The sequence below is a fragment of the Xyrauchen texanus genome, chromosome 1, assembly GCF_025860055.1.
Source record: "Xyrauchen texanus isolate HMW12.3.18 chromosome 1, RBS_HiC_50CHRs, whole genome shotgun sequence".
In the NCBI taxonomy this organism is placed as follows: Eukaryota; Metazoa; Chordata; class Actinopteri; order Cypriniformes; family Catostomidae; genus Xyrauchen; species Xyrauchen texanus.
The window spans coordinates 4,943,206-4,952,972 of NC_068276.1; the positions used below are offsets into that span (position 1 = coordinate 4,943,206).

Below are 9,767 nucleotides of genomic sequence, written 5' to 3' on the forward strand. Positions count from 1 at the left end.
TTCTTCAGCAGAACCCTTTTGATGAAAAATAAAAAAATATCTCAGCTCAGTAGGTCCTTAAAATGATGGTCTGACATTTGAAGCTCTCATGTTCCGTTGTCTGGTGTCTGGATTTGTTTATTGTATACATTCTCTATCGAGTCTCTTGTTTTTGGTCATGTCAAGTTTCGTAATGTCAAGTCTTTTATTTTCGTATCCTTCCTTATTTTAAATAAACTGCGATTGGGTTCAATCTTCAACTTGGCCTTGCGTGCATTCACGTTACAGTAGGTTTCCTATTTTTCTTGATTATTGTAATAATTTTTCTAGTGTCAGCTGTTTCAGAAAATTAAAGGTTAATTAAATTAAATAAATTAAAATTATTGAATGTTTTGAATTGTCATAAGAAATGAGTGTTTCAAAATATTAGTTAAGTCTTGATTGCACAAAAATGCAAACATACAGTTCGGCACAGATATGGAAAAATACTGTAACATCGTCAATGTGCTGGTTTTCATACATTCTCATGTACAGTGGGTACAGAAAGTATTCAGACCCCCTTAAATTTTTCACTCTTTGTTATATTGGAGCCATTTGCTAAAATCATTTAAGTTCATTTTTTTTCCTCATTATTGTACACACAGCACCCCATATTGACAGAAAAACACAGAATTGTTGACATTTTTGCACATTTATTAAAAAAGAAAAACTGAAATATCACATGGTCCTAAGTATTCAGACCCTTTGCTGTGACACTCATATATTTAACTCAGGTGCTGTCCATTTCTTCTGATCATCCTTGAGATGGTTCTACACCTTCAATTGAGTCCAGCTGTGTTTGATTATACTGATTGGACTTGATTAGGAAAGCCACACACCTGTCTATATAAGACCTTACAGCTCACAGTGCATGTCAGAGCAAATGAGAATCATGAGGTCAAAGGAACTGCCTGAAGAGCTCAGAGACAGAATTGTGGCAAGGCACAGATCTGGCCAAGGTTACAAAAAAATTTCTGCTGCCCTTAAGTTTCATAAGAGCACAGTGGCCTCCATAATCCTTAAATGGAAGACGTTTGGGATGACCAGAACCCTTCCTAGAGCTGGCCGTCCGGCCAAACTGAGCTATCGGGGGAGAAGAGCCTTGGTGAGAGAGGTAAAGAAGAACCCAAAGATCACTGTGGCTGAGCTCCAGAGACGCAGTCGGGAGATAGTTGTAGTAAGTCAACCATCACTGCAGCCATCCACCAGTCGGGGCTTTATGGCAGAGTGGCCCGAAGGAAGCCTCTCCTCAGTGCAAGACACATGAAAGCCTGCATGGAGTTTGCTAAAAAACACCTGAAGGACTCCAAGATGGTGATAAATAAGATTCTCTGGTCTGATGAGACCAAGATAGAACTTTTTGGCCTTAATTCTAAGCGGTATGTGTGGAGAAAACCAGGCACTGCTCATCACCTGTCCAATACAGTCTCAACAGCGAAGCATGGTGGTGGCAGCATCATGCTGTGGGGGTGTTTTTCAGCTGCAGGGACAGGACGACTGGTTGCAATCGAGGGAAAGATGAATGCGGCCAAGTACAGGGATATCCTGGATGGAAACCTTCTCCAGAGTGCTCTGGACCTCAGACTGGGCCGAAGGTTCACCTTCCAACAAGACAATGACCCTAAGCACACCGCTAAAATAATGAAGGAGTGGCTTCACAACAACTCCGTGACTGTTCTTGAATGGCCCAGCCAGAGCCCTGACTTAAACCCAATTGAGCATCTCTGGAGAGACCTGAAAATGGCTGTCCACCAACGTTTACCATCCAACCTGACAGAACTGGAGAGGATCTGCAAGGAGGAATGGCAGAGGATACCCAAATCCAGATGTGAAAAACTTGTTGCATCTTTCCCAAAAAGACTCATTGCTGTATTAGATCAAAAGGGTGCTTCTACTAAATACTGAACAAAAGGTCTGAATACTTAGGACCATGTGATATTTCAGTTTTTCTTTTTTAATAAATGTGCAAAAATGTCAACAATTCTGTGTTTTTCTGTCAATATGGGGTGCTGTGTGTACAATAATGAGGAAAAAAAATTAACTTAAATGATTTTAGCAAATGGCTGCAATATAACTGTAACGAATGAGGCAGCAAAGGCAGACGAGGAGGTGCGGATCCAAACGCAGTTATCTTTATTGAGTAAGTAGACAGGCAAAACACAAAGGAAAAAACCCTCAATTGGGAAACAAACATAAACTAGAAAACTCGGGCAGGGGAAACATACCAGGCTAACAACATACAACGATAGACAGCGACTGAACAAACAGACAGGGTTTAAATACATGGACATAGGACAAAGGGGCCAATGAACAAACAGAACTCAAACAGGATAACAAGGGGATAAACAGAAACCAATAGCAAATTAACGAGGGCAGGTGAAAACAATGAATGAGAACACGAACGCTAACAGGGAGACTGTGGAGCTACAAAAGGGACAAAAGTGAAAACTATGGAATTACAAAAGTGACAAAAATGGTAAACAAAAGGGCAACGGTGAAACAAGACGAGGTATGCCTAACAGAGCTCCCCCTCAAGGAACGGATTCCAGACGATCTGAAAAAAGAAACAAATAAAAAAAACACTAGGAGCAGACGGGCAGACCAGGGGGGGCACGAGAGCAGACAGGAAGTCCAAGGGGGCACAGAGGGCAGGCAGGAAGTTCAGGGGGGCACAAAGGGCAGGCAGGAAGTCCAGGGGGGCACAAAGGGCAGGCAGGAAGTCCAAGGGGGCACAGAGGGCAGGCAGGGAGTCCTGGGGGGCACAAAGGGCAAGGACAGGTTCAGGTGGTCTGGGAGCTGGCCACAGGGCAAGGGTAGGTTCAGGAGGCCTGGGAGCTGGCCACAGGGCAGGGACCGGTTCAGGAGGCCTGGGAGCTGGCCACAGGGCAGGGACTGGTTCAGGAGGCCTGGGAGCTGGCCACAGGGCAAGGATAGGTTCAGGAGGCCTGGGAGCTGGCCACAGGGCAAGGATAGGTTCAGGAGGCCTGGGAGCTGGCCACAGGGCAAGGATAGGTTCAGGAGGCCTGGGAGCTGGCCACAGGGCAAGGACAGGTTTGGGGGACCTGGGAGGCCGCCACTGGACAGGGACTTGGTCAGGGGGCCTGGGAAGAGGCCGCAGGACCAGGATCGGGTCAGGAGGCCTGGGAGGATGCCACAGGACAGGGACTGGGTCAGGGTGCCTGGGAAGAGGCCACAGGACGGGAACAGGGTCCGGAGGCCTGGGAGGAGGCCACAGAACAGGGTCAGGGGCCCTGGGAGGAGGCCACAGGACAGGGGTCGGGTCAGGAGGCCTGGGAGGAGGCCACAAGATAGGGGCCGGGTCAGGAGGCCTGGGAGCTGGCCACAGGGCAAGGACAGGCCATAGGAGGCTCGAGAGGTGGAGCCGTAGGAGGCTCTGGAGGTGGAGCCGTAGGAGGCTCGGGAGGCGGAGCCGTAGGAGGCTCGGGGAGAAGGGCCGTAGAAGGCTAGAGAGGCATGAAGGGCAGAGCCCTGGAAGGCTCGAGGGGCTCGAGAGGCTGGAGGGGCGGAGCCCTGGAAGGCTCGAGAGGCTTGAGAGGTGGAGCTCTGGGAAGCTCGGAGGGCGGAGCGCTGGAAAGCTCAGGAAGCTCGGAAGGCAGAGCTCTGGAAAGCTCGGAAGGCGGAGCTCTGGAAAGCTCGGAGGGCGGAGCTCTGGAAAGCTTGGAGGGTGGAGCTCTGGGAAGCTCGAAGCTCGGAAGGCAGGGTTCTAGAAAGCTCGGAGGGCAGAGCTCTGGAAAGCTCGGAAGGCGGAGCTCTGGAAAGCTCGGAAGGCGGAGCTCTGGAAAGCTCGGAAGGCGGAGCTCTGGAAAGCTCGGAAGGCAGAGCCCTGGGAAGCTCAGGAAGCTCGGAAGACAGGGTTCTAGGAAGCTCGGAGGGCGGAGCTCTGGAAAGCTCGGAAGGCGGAGCTCTGGAAAGCTCGAGGGTACTGGCTCTCGGACGGTCATAGCTACTGGCGCTGGCTCTCTGACGTCGGAGGCTACAGGAGCTGGCTCGCTGACATCGGAGGCTACAGGTTCGCTGACCGTGGCTGACGAGGGCTCAGGCTCGCTGACCGTGGCTGACGAGGGCTCAGGCTCGCTCACCGTGGTTGACGTGGGCGCAGGCTCGCTCACCGTGGTGGGCTCAGGCTCGCAGACCAGGGCAGGCGTGGGCTCTGGCTCGCCGAATATGCCTCTGATCTATGAAAAATTGCCAATGAGAAGTTGGCAGACAGTATTTGCATACCACGCCCCTGGACATACGGGTATAAAAGCAGGGAAATACATAGAGTTCATTCAGAAATTTTCTTCGGAGCTGATGGTTGTGTCTGCAGTGAGCTACGATTCACACACCCATTCCTGTTCCTCTGACGCTCTCTGCTGTTGGATCTACGGTGCACTACAGCAGCTTTCTCCTTTCCTGCATGGCAGTGCAGTTTGCCCCTGGGCGCTTCGACAGCGCAGGAGCTTAAGAGTATGAAAAGAGGAGGCAGACCCAGCTCTTTCATTGCTATTTTGGATCGCATGCAGAGCTTTAGATGTTCTGAGCAGCTCTTTGTCTGCTTTGGAGAACAGCAGAAAGGGAACGCTGTCTCCAAACAGAGGCTTTCCCACTGGGTCGTGGACGCCATTTCATTGGCCTATCACACCCAGGCCGTGGCCCCCCACTTTGCGGGTCCGAGCTCACTCAAGAAGGAGTGTTGCGTCCTCTTGGGAACTGGCCAGGGCACCTTCCTAGCAGACATATGTAGAGCAGCAGGTTGGGCAACACATAATACCTTTGCGAGATTCTATAATCTCCGGGTTGAGTCAGTTTCGTCCCGTGTTTTCTCAGGTCCAAGCCAGTAGAACTCACTAACATGCTGACGGACTGACCGGGTAGATCGCTTGCGCCTAGCGCCCTTTCCCTCATCCGAGGTAAAATTATGTGCTATTTCTCCCAGGAGATCCCACTCCTCGGATCCCTGGATGATTCCTCCCTAGCCCTTGTGGGTCCACAGTTCAGCGGAGGAACTCACCGACCCAATCCACTAAGGGTACTTAATCTACCCTGTACTGGAATAGGTGCTCCACAGGGCAGGACTCCTACGTGGACTCCATCTGTGTGTATCATCTGCGGTACGGTCCCCTTACGAGTGGACCCGCGTCTCCCTTAGGCAGTCCCAGCTGCCCTCCGGTCACTGTGTTGTAGCAACTCCCCCCTCCTAACGAGGCTGCGCTATTTCCACATGCCGCCTAAAAACCTATGAGATGTATTCACCACTCTCACCTCCCTGAGAGAATAGGAAACTGGGTAAGACCCCCTTCTCTCGATGCATTTCTTGCTCTATGCGGAGAAACATAGAGAGAAAAGAGGCCCAGCCAGGCTCTGCCCATTCCCAGGTTGGCAAGCGTCGCCTTGTTCCCCTGTCTAGGGTAACCAGAAGGATTCCGACGACTCTTTTGGGGCATTGGGGAAGGGTATGTGCAGTCTGACACAGCTGGTCGCCTTTGCACGTAAAATACCTGCCCGCTCCTGTGTCAGCAGAACACATACACGGCTTAGCGCATGGCGTGATTTAAATTGTACCCCTAATGTCGCTTCTTCGGCACAACGTCGAAGTGAGTGTCACACGGGGAACGACTAGGTTACGTATGAAACCGCCATTCCCTGATGGAGGGAACTTGACGTTGTGCCCTCCCGGCCATGTCGCTGAGCCGAGCCACTGTAGTGGCCAGACCTGAATGAACGTATTTCCCCGCTCGACGTATTTCCCCGCTTTTATACCGTATGTCCGGGGCGGGGTATGCAAATATTGTCTGCCAACATCTCATTGGCCTTTTTTCATAGATCAGAGGCATATTCGCAGAGACACACCTGGTCGCTCAAGAGAGACCCCTAGTGTCGCTTCTTCGACACAACGTCTCGTTCCCTCCATCAGGGAACGGAGGTTACATACGTAACCTAGCCGATTTCTGGGTTGTACTTTTATTATAGTTTTTATAGATTATAAAAACATGTTCAGCACAAAATACTTCCATTATTATAAACTTCAGCTTCTCTAAATTTAAAAAACAGCAACATATATTCATTCTGAAACTTGGGAAATAAAGCACAAAGTGTCTTCCTTCAAAAGATACTACAACTGCATCCATACTCCAAAGGGTCCAGTAAATAGAACCATTTAAGTTCAAGTATGTCATTTTCATGGTTTGTGCTCAAAAAGGGGGTGCGTATCAACAGGTTAATAATTAATGATTATCTTTGATAAAAATTCATATTCTATTGAATTTGATAATTGATGGTTATGTTTGTTGATTTAAAGGATTAAAAAGCTAACATTGATTCTAATCAATGTTCTATTGATTTGAATAATTAATAAATATCTTTGACAATTATCAATTATTGCTAATAACCAAAACTGCTCCTGAACGTAGCACACAACACTGCTCGGCTTGGGGTTCAAGGCTCATTTTGGTATCTTGGTGTACGAATAGAAAAATTGCACTTGTTCTAGAAAATCCAGCCGCTTAGATTGTGCATCAGATATGTGACCGATCACGGAAAGTAGGGACACAAGTCGGTTTTGGGGCATTTTGAGTTATTCACAGATTCTGAAAGTGTAGTCTCCAAGCTTTCCAACGATTTGTAACACATGGAAATCTGACAATATTTGGAGAAGTTGTGGCCATTTGAAGGTAGGCACTCAAAAAAGCTAAAAGGGGAGAAAACGGCCTCAAAAGATTGTGCAGTTCTCACCTCTCTCTGCTGCTGGGAGTGACAATAGGGCTCATTTACATCTCATTTAGATAAGCCATACCCCTGTAAAGCTCCCCCTGTAAACATGGACTAAACATGAGATAACGTGTACGTGTTCTTAGAATGAACAAAAAACGACAAACTTTGATGTTTATGGAAACTCACCCCATAAGAAACAGAAAAGTATTCTTGCAGATCTCGTTGCCTCCAATGAAATAAGTCGTTCGGGCACACTTTCTCTTTGTCGGGTCTTCTTTGTGGATGTAACCATCTCCGAAGTTTGCACTGTGCGTCTGTTTGCCTCTAAATGTCCAATAATTCGCATGACGCCAGTCCGATACATTCTTCCTCGTCTTCATCTTCGCTCAGTTGTAGATTAGGGATATTATTCAGTCTTATCATGCCACTTTCATCGCCGCTCAGATCGCTCTTCAGAATCAGTGAACGCTTGTTCATAAGCATCCGGCTTGTCGAAGAAGTACTTCAAAACATTTTCGTTGTAACGGCCACGGTTCAGCTCGTCTCGCGACATTCTTTGCGGCGCCCATCTTCATTGAATTTTGATATCAGATAGAGCCGGCTAGAGCGCTGCATAATAAGTAGCCACGCTGTTAGGGGCGGGGCAAAAGCGCCGGCGGCTATTCAGTACTGAAATACACACAGACAATGACACGCCTCTACTGCATGCTAGAATCTCCGAAAAACAAGCCGATTTCAACCTCAAAATGTACGCTTTTAAATATACCAATACTGTTATCTCAAACATGGAGAGGCTTCTTCATGATCTCAACTAACAGATTCTGCAAAAAAGCGGAAATCACCAATTTTGGAAAAAAACACTTGTTTCTCATTTTGCTCACAAGTTGTGCTGCCGACTTGTGTCACTGGTTTCCGTGACGGGTCACATATACTTGGCTGCTGCATCCAAAGGTAGTCTTGCTAGAGACAATTGAGCTGAGACGGGCCACTTCTTTCAAATAAAGTGAGGATTGGAAATCCCAACAAAGGAGCCCTTGCACCCGGTGGTCCACTTATGTGAAAGGAGTACCTCATACCATCATTCACCTTAGGATATGGTAATATCTTATCATGAGCCATGCATGCAAATATTTTTACTTTATAGAGATTATTTAGCAGCTATACCACTCTATTAAAATGAATGGAACATTCTATGGCATTCCCTAGCTCTGGCTGCAGTCATTTGAGACCATGTTTATAGCTGATAATAAGACCCATTTCTGATGATCCTATCTTAAATGGTCAGTACCAAATATATATGTAAACAGGGTGCAAAGTGCTTGTTATTGGGTCACATACAGAGGTAGTCAAAACCACTTTGCATTTGCGGTTTAAAACACTGTCTTGATTCGTCCAAAATGGCAGCGATGCTCCACCTCTCACCAGTCAGTCAAACGCCGAACAGAAAAGTTGAAAAAGTGATTACATACCAAAGGAGGAGAACTTCACAGCTCCTCCTCAGTGTGTCTGTTTGATTTGAACATGATTTAACCCTCAGAGCCCGACGGCATCGTCCACGACATCACACGGCACCTCCGATAAATATTTATATAATTTGATGAAAGTTTTATCGATTTTCTTACCGTTTTTTCCAGCAGAAAGCTAACGAGCTAGCCATCACGGGGGTGTCTTTGGTGTCTTTGTAGCCTTTACAGAAGGTTTTCTATCCAGCCCGGAACTTGTGCCTCTTTTCGGAGTTTTTCAGCAATAAATCCAAACACTTACATCCAAGATTTATCCACTTGATGTCCATAATTTATCAATTCTCCATCATTTTTGCCGCTAGCTCGATGATAGCTGCCATTTTGGATATCACATGATGCTTTGCGTGAGGTTGTTGACCAATGACAGGCTGATCCGTCTTCCACGTTGGTGTGCGTCATTACGCATGAACCAAGCTCTGATATTGTGGAGAGAGAGACGCACGGCAAAGTAGTTTTGAGGAGAGAGAGATGCGCGGCATAATAGTTTTGAGGAGAGAGAGAGAGAGATGCGTGGCAAAATAGTTTTGAGGAGAGGTAATAGTTTTGAGGTAATAGTTTTGAGGTAATAATTTTGAGGTAATAATTTTGAAATGCAAAGCCTGTGATGTGGCCCTCTGTGTGATTGCTGATAGGAACTGTTTTGAGGCTTGGCACCAGTGAATGAGGCAAAAAACGCCTGGACTTTTTTTGGAAAAATGTAAATAGTTTTGGTTCTGTAGAAGTTACAATGTTTATTCCTGTGCTCCAGGACTCCAAAGACATGAACAAACTGTTTTCCAGAGGAAATTTGCTTAGCTTTTATTTATTTGTGTGTGATTTCAATAAATATTTGAGTGATTCAATTTCCGTTTTATTTTTTCATTTGTCTTTATGGTCCCATAACTTATTTTACATTCAGGTGACATCAATGCAACACAAATATGCTGAAAGTCCAATTTGTCTTGAAAAAAAAGAGGTGTGTCAATTGTCTGTGCACAACAGGGTTGATGTTTTACAAGCTTTTTTAGTAAATAAAACCAGACGGAAAATGAATTGTAAAAATGCCCTTAGGTCTTAAAGGGTTAAGGGCTGATTTGACATTTATTTGATTGTAGATTTTACCAACCGTATTTTATATTTGGGCTTTCTAGATCGTATCTGTACTGGTATGACTGTAAATAGCCTCCCGAGGATTCCAAAGACATCCGACAGTGGACTAATTGCTAGATAGACTGTAGCTTTATCCACTTTATTTGCAACATGGAATAAGCAGTAGCTGCATCCGGCGAATACAATGAGTTCCTCTCGCATTGACTGCAGCATAATTACTTAACAGTTATAATACCAGAATATAGTGACATGGCTTATAAACGTCTCGGTTACTGTCGTAACCTCTGTTCCCTGATGGAGGGAATGAGACGTTGTGTCGATATGACACTAGGGGTCGATCTTGAGAGCCTGAGAAACCTTCAGATCTTTGAGAAAAGGCCAATTAAATTTGGCGAGTAGAATTTGCATGCCACTCCCCCTGAC

At 46.6% G+C, this 9,767-nt stretch overlaps 1 protein-coding gene across 3 annotated transcripts in view; it reads left to right on the top strand.

Moving 5' to 3' along the window:
- LOC127646650 (C-type mannose receptor 2-like) overlaps positions 1 to 9,767 on the top strand; it is a 365,416-nt gene that overhangs the window by 3,527 nt on the left and 352,122 nt on the right. The window lies entirely within an intron of this gene.